Source organism: Erinaceus europaeus, chromosome 7 (genome assembly GCF_950295315.1).
Source record: "Erinaceus europaeus chromosome 7, mEriEur2.1, whole genome shotgun sequence".
Lineage (NCBI taxonomy): Eukaryota > Metazoa > Chordata > Mammalia > Eulipotyphla > Erinaceidae > Erinaceus > Erinaceus europaeus.
Window position 1 is genome coordinate 85,455,322 of NC_080168.1, and position 16,950 is coordinate 85,472,271.

Below are 16,950 nucleotides of genomic sequence, written 5' to 3' on the forward strand. Positions count from 1 at the left end.
AAATAAATAAGGAGTTTTCAGTTGATTATCTGTTCAATTTCAGCCCTTATGGTTCTTATTTCAACACTTTTTATGGGAAGAGTCAAACTCATACTCTACAATACCATTCATTCATTCTATTAGATTTATAGTTCTGCTTCATTAGAGACAGCATTGAACAATGCAGCACTTTTGCATTATTAATAATTAGTCTCTCCATAATTAGATTAGTCATTCTTAGACTATTAGTTCTAGTAATATATTAATATTAACTTTAATAGCTTGTTAATAATAAATTATTAGACTTAATAATTTATTAATTAGCTCTCTAATAAATTATTCTACAGAAACAAAACATTTGACGTATTTTAGAACCTCAAGGATAAATAGTATTGAATTGACTGCCTAATTAATAACAGAATTATTTTTGGTTTCTTTTTTTAGTCTTTCACTCAGTGCCATATACAGCTATATGATTTCATTCCTTTCTACAAATTTGGATAAAATTCAATTTAATCAAACTATATATGAAATTGAGATTTTCTGTTAAAAAAGAAAAACTGGAGAATGATGACCTAATTAAAGTAAGTGTACAAAATTCCTATTAAGAAAACCTATGCGGTACAGGGTTGAACTACATAGGAACAAATGGATTACAAAAGTAAAATGTGGTTGTACCTGGATTAATTCCTATCCCTTTAATCTTTAGCTCTAATGATTTGAGAAAAAAAAATACACATAGCTTTGTAATCTCATTACCTTGCCACTCTACCTTTGTTTCTGCCTTTCCCACCACTATAGTTATAACATTTACCATTTAAAACCCCTCAGACTTTAATTTTTATTTTTGACTCTGTGTAACACACAAAAAAGGCATGAAGAGAATTGGGCAGTGGTGTATATTCAATTGCACACACACATTACTGTGTGCAAGGACTTGGGTTCGAGCCCCCGCTTCCCACCTGTAGGTCAGAAGCTTCACAATGGGGAAATAAGGTCTACATATGTTTCTGTCTCTCACCCTCTCTATTTCCCCCTCCCCTCTCAATTTTTTTCTGTCCTATCAAATAAAATAGAAAGAAGAGGGAAAAAAAGGAAAAAAATAGCCACTGGGAGCAGTGAATTTGTAATACTGGTATCAATCCCTAGCACTACTATAACCCTGGGAGCAATACAAATAAAATAAAATTAATTAATTAAAAATGTGCATGGGTCACCTTGTGCCTTGTGCAGCCTAAAGAGTTTCCATCACATAATCCCACAGGTGCAGAGACAAAACATCATCAGCACCCCTCAAGTCCCCTTTCTATCTTCTTCAAGGCTATTCCCCTCCTGTGACTCCTCACATTAGCGAGTCACTTGGATTGCTTCTGAACTAATTTTATTTTTTAACAGTTGCATGTTTATATATTCTGATGGTCAATTTTTAAAAGATATTCAGATTTCTAGCCCCCTCTCAAAAAAATGATTTCTAGGGATATATTTCCTTTCTTCTTGTGAAAAGCTGAATTTAATAATGCAGTTCATTAGTAAACAGGATAGCCATGTTTCCTTTCTTTCCAATCCCTTTATAAAAGCCTCAGCAGCCCCTATGATACTTCTCTTACATTCCTTCCAGGGACTGCTGTCCTTTCCTGTCCCTTACAGTTCCCACCCTTGCTCCAGTCTCAGTCCACCTTTCATACTCTGATAGAGAGATCACTTCATATCTTTCAAGATGAAATCCTCTACCTTCCTTTGTGGTTCCACAGCAAAACTGTACTTTTCCTATCTTGAAAAACAAAGTCAAGTCCCATATGTATTAATTAGAGAATGTTGCTTAAATTTCTAGAGGTTCCTGGGGGCACTTACAAGGATTTAAGAATTCTCCTTTCACTGGACTGATTAGTTTTATACTCGAAATCCAAAATGTGGGAATTATTCTACTGCTTTGGGGTGCATGTATATCAATTTCTTTTTTCTCATGTTGAAATATTTTTAATCATTTTATTGGGGGGTAGTTAATGTTTTACAGTACAGCTACTGACACACATGTACAATTTCTCATCTCTCCGTGATAGGTGTATGCAAAACAATTTCACTCCCCTAACATAGGTCTTTTTCCTTCATCATGTACCAGGACCCCAAAGCTGTCCCCTCTAAGCACCCTTTGTGGCCTCCTTTCCCAGAGTCCTTTTCTTTGGTATAATACACCATGTTCATCAGCTTTTGCTATGCTAAATTCAATTAGTCACTGCAGCCTTCTTTTCTGTAACTCATCCTCATTACATTTACTCCTCTTTGTTCAGAAGCAGAGTGAGACTTGGGCTGGGACTCTATTCTCTGCTCCTAACATCAGTGCTTCTTCCTTTAACTAAAGAACCATTTGGGTGATGGATACATCAAGTGCTTATTTCCCAGAGATGCCTAGAATAACTCTCCCCAAGGAAATATTTTGAGCACTTTAAAAAATGTGAAGAATTGAAAACTCTGAGTACATATCACATTCTGCATTTGAACTCTAGGGACACAAAATCTTATTGAGAAAAAAAGCTCTTCACTAGCAGACAGGAAATGTGTATTCTTATCTTGGTGGACAGCTCATCAGCTATTGGACTTCCAAGAGGCCATCTCTTGGCTTCTCTTCATTTGTAGGATTGCACTACAGTGATTCTCAGTGGATGTGGGGTGAGGGAAATACCCAGTTCCTCTGGGGACAGTCAAGAATCTGCTTCGGTGCCTATTTTCATCATCCCAAATGTAAGAAATGAAATTACTCAAAATTATCTTGGGTTAGAGAGCTACATGGGGGCTTCGCTGAAAAATCATTATGTAAGAATATGTATTTAAAAAATACTGAAAACAGGGGGTCGGGCAGTAGCGCAGTGGGTTAAGCGCACCTGGCACAAAGTGCAAGGACCGGCATAGGGATCTCGGTTCGAGCCCCCGGCTCCCCACCTGCAGGGGAGTCGCTTCACGGGCAGTGAAACAGGTCTGCAGGTGTCTATCTTTCTCTCCCCCCTCTGTCTTTCCCTCCTCCCTCCATTTCTCTCTGTCCTATCCAACAACAATGATGTCAATAACAGCTATAATAATAACTACAACGATAAAGCAACCAGGGCAACAAAAGGGAAAAAATGGCCTCCAGGAGCAGTGGATTCGTGGTGCAGGCACCGAGCCCCAGCAATAACCCTGGAGGCAAAAAAAAAAAAAAATGCTGAAAACACGGTGCCTTTAGAAACAGCTAACAATCTGATATTTATAAAAGCAATTTTTAGGCTCCTCTCATTTCTTGAATTTTTGGTCACATCAGTCATTCTCTTTCCCTGTGCTCCACCCTCCCCGGAATTCTCTGCAAATTATACACTCTCCACCCAAAGTTTCTGGAGCTTCTAGTCCTTCAGATTTTCTAATGAAAATAAATAATTCTTTCTACACACTAAGAAAAATAATCAAAACCCCCCAAAACCCAGTCCTCTAAGCTGAGGCTTCTCCCAGCTTCCCCCCGTCTGTGCTCCCAGCAGCTTTGTTTGCCTTGCCCTGGAATACCGATGAGAAAACCAAGCTCAGATCTGAGTCTTTCAGATCCTTCAATATTCCACTGTGTGGCTGGTGGGCATGTCATTGCATCTCATCTCAGTAGCATTCCCCTGTATGAGAATTTAGCATTTTGCTCTTAGATTCACAGCATCACCTTAGAAGCAACTCGGGGGGGGGGGGGTCCCTTATTAAGAAAGGTTCCAGGGCCCTCAGCCAGTTCAGGAACCTGGCCCCTAGACCAGTGTTTTCCAAGACAGCAGATTGAGAGTGGAATGAGGGCAGGAGCCCATGTAGAACACAAAGGAAAACTTGGATTGGGTTTGGTTTATAGCATCAAATCAAAGCACTCTGAGCTGATAAAGAAGGGTAAAGGAAAAGGCTGGGAGTTTGGGGGTTCCTGGTTTATAATGATGGAAAATTATCTAAGTTGGGGATGACTGTTTTTTTTAAATATTTATTTATTCTCTTTTCTTTTATTGTAGTTATTATTGTTGTTATTGATGTCGCTGTTGAATAGGAGAGAGAGAAATGGAGAGAAGAGGGGAAGACAGAGAGGGGGAGAGAAAGACACCTGCAGACCTGCTTCACCGCTTGTGAAGCAACCCATTTGCAGGTGGGGAGCAGGGGGCTCGCACCAGGATCCTTACGCCGATCCTTGTGCTTTGCGCCACCTGCACTTAACCCATTGCGCTACCGCCTGACTCCCAGGATGACTGTTTTGTGCAGGCACATGTCACAGGGAGATGATATTATACCCATGTGTCAACAACTGTACTATAACTTATTAACCATTCAGTAAAGAAAGTAAAAATAAATAAAAGAAAGGATGAAATAAAGGAAGGAAGGAAGGAAGGTAGGAAGGAAGGAAGGAAGGAAGTTAGTTCTCAAGGAAAAGCCAGGTCTAATGAGCAGCAACCTAGGGACTTTGGGTTTGAACAGGAGAGCCAGATACCCTCCCCTCACCCACAACCTGCAACACCCAGAGAGAGATGGGAGTGGACAGTAGGATTATTTACCAGTTGCTAGGTGGTAATGGGTCTAGGGAAACAAATTTCAAGGTCTCCATATTAACATCATGTGGTAGTCAGGGTGGAGAACAGAGAGAAGCAAATCAAAAGACTACTGGGAAGAAGTCTGGAGATGATCAGAGATGGAACTTCTTTGAATATTGTTTCATGACAAATCCAAAGAGAACATATCATTAATCTGTGTTTGCCATTTGTCCTCACAAGAAATTGATCTAAGAATGCAAATCCAAGAAAGAAACCTCAGCAAACAGTATCCCACTGAACTTTTCCTCTCCTCCCAGAAGGAGCTGTAAAGAAACAATGTGTGTCCGTGCTTCACACAGGTTCCAAGGCCCAGCTGACATGTAGCTGAGAGGTGGGATGTGGGTCAACTCTAAGGTTACTTAAGACCTTTTCCTTGGGAGTCGGGCTGTAGCGCAGCGGGTTAAGCGCAGGTGACTCAAAGCACAAGGACCGGCATAAGGATCCCGGTTCGAACCCCGGCTCCCCACCTGTAGGGGAGTCGCTTCACAGGCGGTGAAGCAGGTCTGCAGGTGTCTATCTTTCTCTCCCCCTCTCTGTCTTCCCCTCCTCTCTCCATTTCTCTCTGTCCTATCCAACAACAACAACAATAATAACTACAACAATAAAACAACAAGGGCAACAAAAGGGAATAAATAAATAAAATAAATATTAAAAAAAAAGACCTTTTCCTAGACCTGAAACTGCTTACATTGTCATGGAAAAAGGAAACTTACCATTACAACAGTAGAGGGTTAACTTGCATGAATGGTGAGTAATTAGAGTGCTGTGAGGCCAAAAAAAGAAAAGAAAAAAGAAAGCTTTCTTAGACCCACACATGCACACACACACACACACACACACACACACACACACACACATACACTTTCTCTCTCACAAATTCACATACCCTCTCCTAAACTCATTCTCACTCAAATACACCCACTCACACACACATTCTCTTTCTATTGTGTAGACACACACATATGGACGCACACATGCCATGCATGCATGCACACAAGCAAGACACCTGAGAACTGAACAATGTATTCCTGATGACCATTAGCAGCTGACTGTGGTCTCTTCCCATCAAGTAACAGAATGAACAGTGAGGCTCTTCATTAGTCCTGAGAGCATTCTGGTCAAAGTAGTGCAAGGGCTAAGCCCGTTTCTCTGACTCCCACAGGAAGTGGTGGGCTGAGAGCACAGTGACAGTCTTTCCTGTGCAGTAGAAATTGGCCCAAAGTGCGCAAAACATTCTTATCTGATGAAGAACTGGAAGTGTGACTGTTATGTGCAGACACTAGGTGTACTTTTGAGTCTGTACTTTACTATTCCCTCAGTTTTGCTTCTTCTGTTGTCCCTGCTTCATCTTTGGCAATCACTCTGGGCTCTTGATTCTTTTCTTGCTTCTCACATGGTTTTTATTAGAAAGAAAAAATATAACTGAGAACAGACATGCTCCAAATGCTTCAAACCTTCCTCTTGATTCATGTGCTTTATTGTTAATTTCCTCATATGTTGGTATCAGAAATACATATGTGTAAATGTGTTCTTTTTTATCCCATATATAGCAATTTCTCACACATATAATATCATAAACACTCAGAACAATTTAATACTTAAATCTTAAGGAGAAAACTGAAGTTTGAGGTTCACTGTATTTGCAATGCAGATTAACATAATATAAATGTGTCATCCTTTCAAAAATGCATTATACGAACCCATCTTCCTAAGCTAGGCATTAAATTGCATTGTCAAAGTCACAGTTTCAATTTATCTGACAAATTTGGTTAATATAATAATTAATGTAATTAATAAGATGATGCAACACTAAAGATCTGATACACATACAAAAAGTTCTTTTTTTTTTCCACTCGGGTTAGCTCTGGGGGTGTCATCACTACAAATCCACCTTCCAGGTGGCTATTTGTTTCTTTTTTTCTTTTTTTTTTTCATTTTCTATTTTATTTGATAAGACAGAAAGAATTTGAGAGGGGAGGAGGACATAGAGAGGTAGAGACAAAGACACCTGCAGATCTGCTTTTCTGCTCTTGAAACTTGTCCCCTGCAGATGGGGAGTGGGAACTCAAACCCAGGTCCTTGTGCATGGTAACATGTGTGTTCAACTGGGTGCAAACCCACCCCCCCATATATTCTTTAAGCAGAATACTACTCAGCCTCAGCCCTGGCTATTGGTAGTGCTTGGGATCAAACCTGGAACCTCTCACATGCAAGTCCTGCCTGTTATCTGCTGTGTTATCTCCCCCTTTTCTTTTTCTTTGGGCTAAAAAGGACTCATTTCCTAGAAGAAATGAACTGAACCAGTACTCAGACATTTTAATTTTCAGTCCTGGCTCAACATCTAGTTGTATGGCCTTGGGAAATTGAACTGAAGTCCCTGATGTTAATATCATTTCTAAAAATAACAAAGTTGGACAAGATGCTTTCTCAGTACCTGGCAGGAAATTTCATGGTTGTTGGTTTCAAGTGCTTTGATACCACCTTCAGGAGAAGAGCTCTATCCCTTTGTAGAGCAAGAAAATATCACTCTTTTCTTGCATAAGATAATGAAGAAAAAAAATAATCCCAGTCTTTATTTATTTTATCAATGCAATAAAAATAACCAAGATCACATGTATTCTAATTTATTAGCACCACTTAGGTATAGTAAGGACACAGATTATGGAGATAAGCACAATTCCAGCACCTAGGACACACAGTAAATTTTTGATGAGGACACACTGCTCTCACTGCAGACCCAGTAACATAACCTGTTGACAAGAACACAGCCTTAAGTGTCAACCCCGTATGTATAATTCTGTGACTCAGAACTGGCCACCTGCCCTTTCTGAACCTTGGTTTCTTTAACTATACAATGAGATCTAAACTTCCTATTTCAAAAAAGAAAGAACAAATGACATAACTTTTACAAAGCTGACTCACAATGTGTGAGTACGTGCAAATATTCTTGCACAGAGCCAAAGTTAAGACCTTCGGCTGCATGTCAATGACATGGACTTCTATGATTCCTAAAGAGCCTTCCAGGTTTTAGCATAATTTACTGTTAAATGGCTCTGCTTCTGTCCCCATGTTACACATAAGCTCTTGCTCCAGGCAAAGTGGGGAACATCTGCTGTGTCTGGAAGCTTGGAGAGAGTTGCTAGGAAGTCCATACAACCTGACATCTTCCCCCTTCAATACACAAGGCAGCCCTGCTTCAAAGACGTCAACATGATGCTGACTCATTTTATTTAACTGATATCAAGACATTCCGCCCCAGGGCTCAGTGTGCTGTTATTATCAAATACCCAGTCCCAAAATATAGTGCACTTGCTCTTATATCAGTGTTTATGAATGTAATCAATATAAAGGAGAAGGGAGAAGACATGTGTGACACCAAGGAGGACAAGAAATCAAGCTATGCACTTTGCTTTTCACTCCAAGTGAGTAATTATTGCTTCCACTTTATAACAGTAAAAATGAGTAAATTGTTGGGCTAGGCAGTGTTTCACCTGCTTGAATACAAACATTACCATGAATAGGGACATGTTCAAGCCCCCTGGTCCCCACCTACAGGGGGGACACTGAAGCAAGCCATGAAAGCAGGGCTGCTAATTGTCTATATATTTCCTCTCCCTATCTACCTCCCCTTCCTCTTTTCTGTTCTATCAAAAAAAAAAAAAAGAATTTTTTTTTAAAAAGGAAAAAAAAAGTCACTTAAAGCAATGGCTTCATAATGCCATAACAGAGATTTAGTGATAACCCCAGTGCACAAAATAAAATGAATTAATTTCTTAAAAAATGGAGTGGCTTCTAGAGGTGTTGTTATTGAAGTGGAAGCCTTTCAGATTGCTTTCCTGTTAAACTAGAGAAAGCAGTAAAAAAAAATCACCTCAAAACTCAGCTAAATATAACCAGGATTTCTTCAGAGATTCACTAATCCATAGCCACCAAGATGCAGAAGCTATTATGACTTCATCCTGAAGCCCTTGGGCAGACAACCTCACTAATGTGTCCTGAAACCTCACCTCTTCAGAGCCTTACCCTACTAAGGATAGAAACAGACTGGGGAGTATGGATCAATGTGCCAATTAGAAAGGAAGAGAAGGCAGGACCAAAGAAAAAAATAGGCAAAAAAACATATAGATAGTTACAGAAATAATAGTCAATCCATATCTGTGATCTTGGGAAAACTACTGCAGTTTCCAATAGAGGGAATGGGGATGCAGAATTCGGGTGGTGGGAAAGGTGTGAAATTATACCCCTGTTGCCTTTAATTTTGTAAGTCAATATTAACTTACTACTAAAAAATTAATTTTTATGTGAGAAAATTGATGGGATAGTGATTATGCAAAAGACTCAAGCCAGAGATTCCAAGGTCCCAGTTACAGTCGCAAGCAGAGCTGAGCAGTGCTCTGGTTTATCTTGCTCTACCTTTCTCTCTCATTGAAATAGAATAAATAAGTAATGTATTTTTAGGGGGGCAGGCAGTTGTACACCCAGTTAAGCACACATATTACCATGGGTTCAATTCCCTGCTTCCCACCTGCAAGGAGGGGGTAGCTTCATGAGTCTGGTAAAGAGGGTCTGCAGATGTTTTTCTCTATATCCCCCCCTTTCAATTTCTCTCTGTCCTATCAAAACAAAATAGAACGAAAACATATATATTTTTAATAAGAAAATTGTTAGCAGCAGTTTTTAAACTTGGAGAATCGACTGTGGAGTCCTAGAAAAATTGAAATCACAGAATGTGAAGGTGGGTTTATTACTGTAAAAAGGAATATGGATATGGGTTCACAAGTATTCCACTTTCAGAACATCTGTATAGACTGATGCTGGGAAGGCCCACCCCTCCCTGCCTGGCAGTCAGACCCACAGACAGCTCTATGGGTGAGTGTCCTCAGGTTAAATGAGGGCAATTTCCAAACTTCAAAGAAAGCATTAAAAAGGCAGAGAAGTTGATTAAACCCTCAGTTTACATTGAAAACATCTTCTGAGGTTTGCAACACTGATTTTTCACATGTTGGGGTCTGGCTTTCTGTACTGTTCTCCATTGCTTGCCCCCAAATGACTGTCCATATGATTATTCATCCCCCATGAGCCTCTGTGTCAGCAGCACAGTAAGTGGTGTCTCCGCTATTTTTAGACTCAGTGATTATACAAGCAAAAGGGCATGTTCCACTTCCAGCCTGCTGAAGACAGGCCACACCCAGGCATGGTGACCATTCCGAAGCAGTGTTTTACTTTCAACAATACAAAGGCTTTCTTTGACAGAAGAGCATGCAGTGGGCTGAGAAAGGGCAAATGAAGAATAAATGGTAGCTATTTCCAGATTTGAACTTGAATGAGAGTTAATGCTGACAGCAAAGCTAACTAATGGTGCTGACAAGTTTATATGACCAAGGGCTAGCAGCTGGAGGCTCTGCACTTGGGGATGATATCTCTTACGACTTACAAGAGTGGGACTAATTGTGAAACTCTCCAGAGGGTGACACTGATCTTCTAAGACTTGTCAGTCTTCTTTTTAAGAATTTAGTACGTTTTCTGGTATGGAGAGAGATGGTGGTACAAGCTGCTCTGATTGATCAGCATGAGTGGGTTTTCTCTCCTCTGACTCCGGCTTATGGTTAGGGACATGTGTCTTCCAGCTGTACCATACCTGCTAACATCCACCTCAAAGGTCTTCTTAAGCATCAAAACACCTCCACCTGAAGAGGTAGAACTAGATATAGCCCTTCGGTGCCTAAGCCTGTGACCTACTAGGTACCTGTCTACATTCAGAGATGAGAGCCTGATAAGCCACCCCACACCCACTGGCATAGGATTCACTAGCATGTCATTTTGGCTGGGAGACAGAACTAGCTTCTGGCAAACTTAATAAGCAGATTTTCTCAGTGATTAGGAAAATTCTTGCTTAACACAGTACCACTTCCCGTGGTTAAAGCATTCAACCAAGAGATGCTAATAGTCACCTGACCTGGTGGGAAATATAATGAAGAAAAATGAAAGCTTTCTTTTTTCTTTGGTTCTAATTTTCTCAACCTCTTTCTTATTAAGCAGAAATGACTTTGTCTTTAATACATCAGGTCCATACAGGACAAGTTAGGTTGGAGTTCTGATACTGATCTAATGCTGGGCTGGGAGATAGCATAATGTTTATGCAAATGACTTTCATGCCTGAGACTCTGAGGTCCAAGGTTCAATCCCCCCTCACCAACATAACCCATGAGCAGGGCCTTGGTCTCTTTCTTTGTATCTTTCTCTCTCTATCTCTCTCACTGAAAGAAATAATTTTTTAGAAAAGTAACTGGTCTAATATGAAGTCTCCTTTAGAGAATAGCCAGCATTCAAACCCTATATAACATCTGAGTGTTTCAACTGAATAATACTATGCACTTCTACTGTGACTGTTGCATTTGATACTCTCCATGCAGGAGGCCAAAGATGAAAAGGGTTGTTGTCAAGCTATCATAAAGTGTAGCACCATACACCTGAGCAGAATGTGGGGTTATTTCCGTGAACCACTCCATTGACTACCGGTCATATGCCAGCAGCTTTTCCTCAGACCTCTGTGTCCAAGAAGCCAGTTTTATAGGTAACTGCTCTATTCATCCCAAACTGTGCTACAAAAATGAGATCCTTCCACATTCTCCCACTTACCCATCTGGAAATGTCAGTTCTACTCAAGAAACTCAGGCTGGGGCCCTAGTCAGGGAGTCCTGGGATTCCCATACAGACATGATGGGCCTAGACCTCAAATAGATCCCTCTCTCCATTGTCACAGGTCATTTCCATCAGGAGCAACATAATGGGCTCCTTTGTGCACCCCCCCCACCATAGGACCTTGACCTCAATGTGGACCAACAATGGTAGAGAATGTTCCATCCTCCAAAGGGAGGTTGGATAACATACTCTACCACCTGAGGAAGATGGGTCCTGAAATTTGTGCAAATTGTAACATTCCTACTCATGACCACAAAATGTGAGCTCGGATCTACAGGGATGCAGAGGTTATGAAGGCTCCTGTGCTGAATATGGACCTCAGATCAAATCAACGAGGTTTACAATCAACAATACTTATACACTTTTCCCATATTTGGGAGCTACTCTCTTCCCTGATTCAGGTTTCTAGCCCTTTTTACAGCCATGATATCATCTCCCCAGACAATAACTTGGGTCTACCTGCAAATCAAATTCCAGGCTCAGGAAAAAACTGGTAAACTCATGGGCCCTTTGGAATATAACTAAAATAGACCTACTAGCTATTTCCAAAACAGAAACTTCAAATCTTTATCTGTAATATTCCAGCCTATAGGTTCATGATTAGTCAACAATTCATTTGGCTTTATATGTTAACTCTTTTTTTTTTGCCTCCAGGGTTATTGCTGGGGTTCAGTGCCTGCACCATGAATCCACTGCTCCTGGAGGCCATTTCCCGCCCCCTTTTGTTGCCCTTGCTGTTGTAGCCTTATTATGGTTATTATTGTTGTTGATGATGTCATTTGCTGTTGGATAGGACAGAGAGAAATGGAGAGAGGAGGGGAAGACAGAGACGGGTAGAGAAAGATAGATAACTGCAGACCTGCTTCACCACCTGTGAAGCGACTCCCCTGCAGGTGAGGAGCTGGGGGCACGAACTGGGATCCTTAATGCTGGTCCTTGCACTTTGCAGCACTTGTGCTTAACCCACTGTGCTACTGCCCAACCCTCTATATGTTAACTCTTTTTTCAGCCACCAGGTTCCAATGCTACCATGATGCCAACTGGACTTCCCTGGGCAGATGACCCAAAAAATGTGTCCTGGAGCTTCCCCAGACTTCTGCCCCATTAGGGAAAGAGAGAGGCAGGCTGGGAGTATGGAATAACTTGTCAATGCTCATGTTCATCAGGAAGCAATTACAGAAACCAGACCTTCCACCTTTTGTACCCCATAATGACCCTAGGTCCATACTCCCAGAGGGTTAAAGAACAGAAAAACTATCAGGGGAGGGGATTGGATATGGAGTTCTGATGGTGAGAGTTGTGTGGAGTTGTACCCCTCTTATCCTATGGTCTTGTCAATATTTCCATTTTATAAATAAAAATTTTTTAAAAAAGAAAGAAACTCAGGCTATACCCAGCTGCTGAAGTCCTAAGGCAAGGTAACAGATTTAAAAGTAATTTTCAAAGTCTACAAGGTGCAGATTCTAAAGTCTGCAGCAATATATTTTTTTCTGCTCCCCTATTTAAAAAATTACTATATATATATATATATATTCATAATCTTAAAAGTCCTTTTTCCTCACAATGGTCCATGTAAACAAACGTCATAGATATTTTTATAAATCTGCAGGCCTGCATTTCATCAGTTTGTCAGGAAACTAAACAATATACCTATTAAAAATCATTAAAAACTGGAAGCTGTAATTTTGAGTGATATTTATAATTCAAGTTCAGGGAGCTGGCACAAATTTTTAGAGGGATTTTTTTTTTCTCAAAAGAGACAAGAGGATGACTCTGAGTCAAACCAAATTGATTCCAGCGTCTCAATAAATTAACTTCTTTTTAGTTTTCTGCTACTGCTATGCCACTACTGCTCCATAATGGAGCCACTGGTTCCACATGAACCACTCTTTCAGTGGATAGATACAAAAGGTAAAGAAAATACCTAGCAGACCGAAGTCAGTATTAGCGTGGGATCATGGCAGCAATGTTTCATTAATATACAGAATTTCGCCATTCTCAGTGATCATTTTTTATTTTTTCTTTGGTTTTTTTTTCTTTCTTTTCCTATAGAGACAGGAGGGGAGAGAGAGAGAATAGTCAGGGAGAGAGAGAGAAGAAAGTCAAGGAGAGAGGGGGAGAGGAATCAGAGAGAGAGAGAGAGAGAGAGAGAGAGCGAGCTGAAGCACAGTTCCATCTCCTGTGAAGCTTCCCTCTGCCAAGTAGGGACCAGTGGCTTGAACCTGAGTCCTTATGAATGGTTCTACCAGAAGCATCATTGCCTAGCTTTAGATCAAAGAGTTTACATGATTTACATTTAAGGCAACTGCTGATTAGGAAGAACTTATTTTGGCCATTTTTCTGCTTATCCAAATCCCACAACTTCGAGGGGCAGTCCTGCATGTATTTTACTACTTTCTTCTTTTGTGTCAAGTTGAGATTTTTGTAGAACCATGCTTTGGTTTCCTTTTCATTTCCTTTTGTTTATATTTTATTGGTGTTACCATGGCAATTACATGTAAGCCCCTAAAGTTATAAAAACTTACTTTGAATTGGTACCAATTTAACTTTAAGCACATACAAATTCTACTCCAAGGGGCCAGGTAGTGGCACACCTGGTGGAGCACACATGTTACAATGCACAAGGACCTGGGTTCAAGCCCCCAGTCCCCACCTGCAAGGGGAAAGCTTTGCAAGTGGTGAAGCAAGGCTACAGGTGTCTCTGTCTCTTTCATTGTCTATCTCCTTTCTTTCTCTCAATTTCTGGCTATCTCTATCCGATAAATAAATAAAGATAATAAAAATTTTTTAAATAAGAAAAAATAAAAATTCTACTCCAGTACAGCTCTCCTTATCATAACACAAATTATATCTTTCTCTACTATATAACTATTTATAAATATTTATAATTACTTTTCTTTTGTCTTTACCATGGGTTCACTGCTCTGGGCCACTGTTTTCAAACACACACACACACACACACACACACACACACACACATACACACACACACATAGAAAGACACCTCAACACTGAAGCTTCCCCAGTGGAGTGAGGACTAGGTTGTAACTTAGGTCCTGCTCATGGAAAAACAGGCACCTTCCTAGATGAGCTATTTGCTAGTTCATATTTATAATTATTTTATATGACTTTTCATTATGGATCCTGGAATTAGGCTGCTAAAAAAGTCATAATGTATTTTTCTATGGTTTTTTTTAACTGCCACTAGGGCTATTGCTGGTGCTCAGTGCCTGCACCGTGAATCTACTACTACCAAGAGTTTTTTTTCCTATTTTATTTTATAGGACAGAGAGAAAATGAGAGGGGAAGAGGGAGTAGAGAGGGAGAAAGAAAGATAGACACACCAGCAGACCCACTTCACTGCTCATGAAGCTTCCCACCTGCAGGTGGGGACCAGGGGCTCCAACCTGGGTCCTTGTGCACAATAATGCGTATGCATTCTAACTTTTCTGACAGTCCAGTATGTTCACCTTTCCCAATCTCTATAACTATTGGGGTTAAGGGGTTACTTTGCCAGTTAGATTTGCAGTTTCCTTTGAACCCAGGGTAAAAATATGAGGTCTTCTCCCACCTTCTGCACCACAAAAAGAATTTTGGTCTATACTTTTAGCAGGGGAAAAATGATAGGGAGAAGATGAACATAGGGCTCTGAACTCCATCTCCATCAGAACCTGGAGAGAGATGAGGAAATAGAGGCATTCGGAAGTAATAGTAAGTTTAGGTATGACTTCGAAAGGAAGAGAAGATGGAACCATGAAAAAAATTTTTAAAAAAGGCAAATATATACAGATAGTTGTAGAAATAATAGTTAACCCATATCTGCAACCTTAGGAGAACTGCTGTAGCTTCCAATGTGGGGGATGGGGACACAGAACTCTGGTGGTGGGAATAATGCAGATCATATCCTTGTTGTCTTATAATTTTGTAAATCACTAATAAAATAAAAAAATAAATATACAGTCTTATTAGGACATTCCTGAGTATTTGTATCTTCTCACTGTATGCTTACAGCTTTCTAAATTCCCTACATAAACAATTATTCTAAAAATCTAATTTCCCAGAGAATCTCACTCCAGCTTTCTTCTGGATTTTAGATGGCCTATTGTATGTCTCTAGTGAGATGTTATTGCCCCAGATGTCTGAAGTAATTTCCTCATAGCTTTCATGATCAGAACCCACCACTTTTCCACCCGCATTCTGAGTTACGCAAGAAAACAAGTCAGTTCTGTCAAGTATTCCCAGCCAGGTTAGAACACAATAAGCAGTAAATACGATTTATCTTCTTATTTAAGTTTCAAAAGTGGGAGTAGAAACCAAATTGCCACCACTCAAGGTCTATTGTTATTGGAGCAAGATATTTTTTAAAGGATTACAAGGAAGAACTTACACTTGGAGCTTCCTAGTGCACATACCCCAAACTGCACTGAGCTGTGTATTTTCTTTTTGTATTATAGAAGCTCTCACTCTCCTCTGTCCTAGTCCATGACTCAGGGCTGATCTGACAGGCTAGCTGCATCAATGGACTCTCAACCCCAGTGGGAGGACAGTACATTGCATTCCCTTCCTGCTGTGTACAGAGACTGACTACATGCTTTTATCAACCATCACGGCTACTCTCCAGTGACTCTCCCCAGAGTTACTTGTCCTAAGACTGGCACATTTGCCCCTAGTCCAGGGGTAATAAAGAGTTCACCCAGCCTCATCACCTTCTGTTGTTTCAGCCCTAGGGTCTAAATATCCTTTGTATGCAAACTCCATAAATCTCTCCACACCATTGTTCATGGCTCTTTTATTAACACTCCTCACTTAGTTTGAGTGTGCCATCTGTTTCCTGCTGGAGCTCGGACTGACATACTACACTACTGGTTTCTGGTTCTATTTCTGAGTTGGGGGCAAACTTGCTCAAATGTCAATAGTTTCTAGAGGCTACTTTCAGTTAAAAAAAGATAAGAATTCACCTTTCAGGATGAAATTTAAATATTTATCAGGATGATGCTCAGAGCTAGGGGTTTACAAAATGCCTTATTAAGCAAGCAGCTGACTGCTATAAAATGTCTCTTAGTGGGAGTCGGGCGGTAGCGCAGCAGTTAAGCGCATGTGGCAAAAAAATCAAGGACTGGCATAAGGATCGCGGTTTGAGCTCCCAGCTCTCCACCTGCAGGGGAGTTCCTTTACAGGTAGTGAAGCAGGTCTGCAGGTGTCTATCTTTCTCTCCCCTCTCTGTCTTCCCCTCCTCTCTCCATATCTCTCTGTACTATCCAACAAAAATGACATCAATAACAATAATAATAACTACAACAACAATAAAAAACAAGGGCAACAAAAGAAAAAATAAATAGATATAAAAAATGTCTCTTATTAAACATGAGTTTGTTAGGGATCTGTTTAGGGAAAGACTTTTCTGGAGGAAGGACATGAGCAGTCCCGGCCCCCTGAACCCTTCAGGTAGCCTAGCCAGAAAGAGGGACCAAGTGCTCCAATGTGTCTGCATGCTGCACCAGCATCTCCCTCTCTACTTGATTCCTAAGGCCATAAAATGCAGATAAATGCAGATGTGAGCACCAGAAGACAATGGCTGAAGTAAAATCCCTCAGGGTACAGCACATGCCCAGAATCCACTATGTAAGTTAGAATACCTATAAACTCTGGACCCACTCTGTATTTCTATCTCTCTGTGTCTCTCTGTCTCTCTGTCTCT

General features: G+C 40.4%; 1 long non-coding RNA gene across 1 annotated transcript; it reads left to right on the top strand.

The window, feature by feature from the left end:
• The first annotated feature begins 7,868 nt into the window (after positions 1 to 7,868).
• On the top strand, positions 7,869 to 12,719 carry LOC132539295 (uncharacterized). The gene is made up of 3 exons (XR_009550553.1): positions 7,869 to 7,972; positions 11,314 to 11,745; positions 12,262 to 12,719. It is a non-coding gene; the product is annotated as an uncharacterized LOC132539295 (long non-coding RNA).
• The last annotated feature ends 4,231 nt before the right edge of the window (positions 12,720 to 16,950 follow it).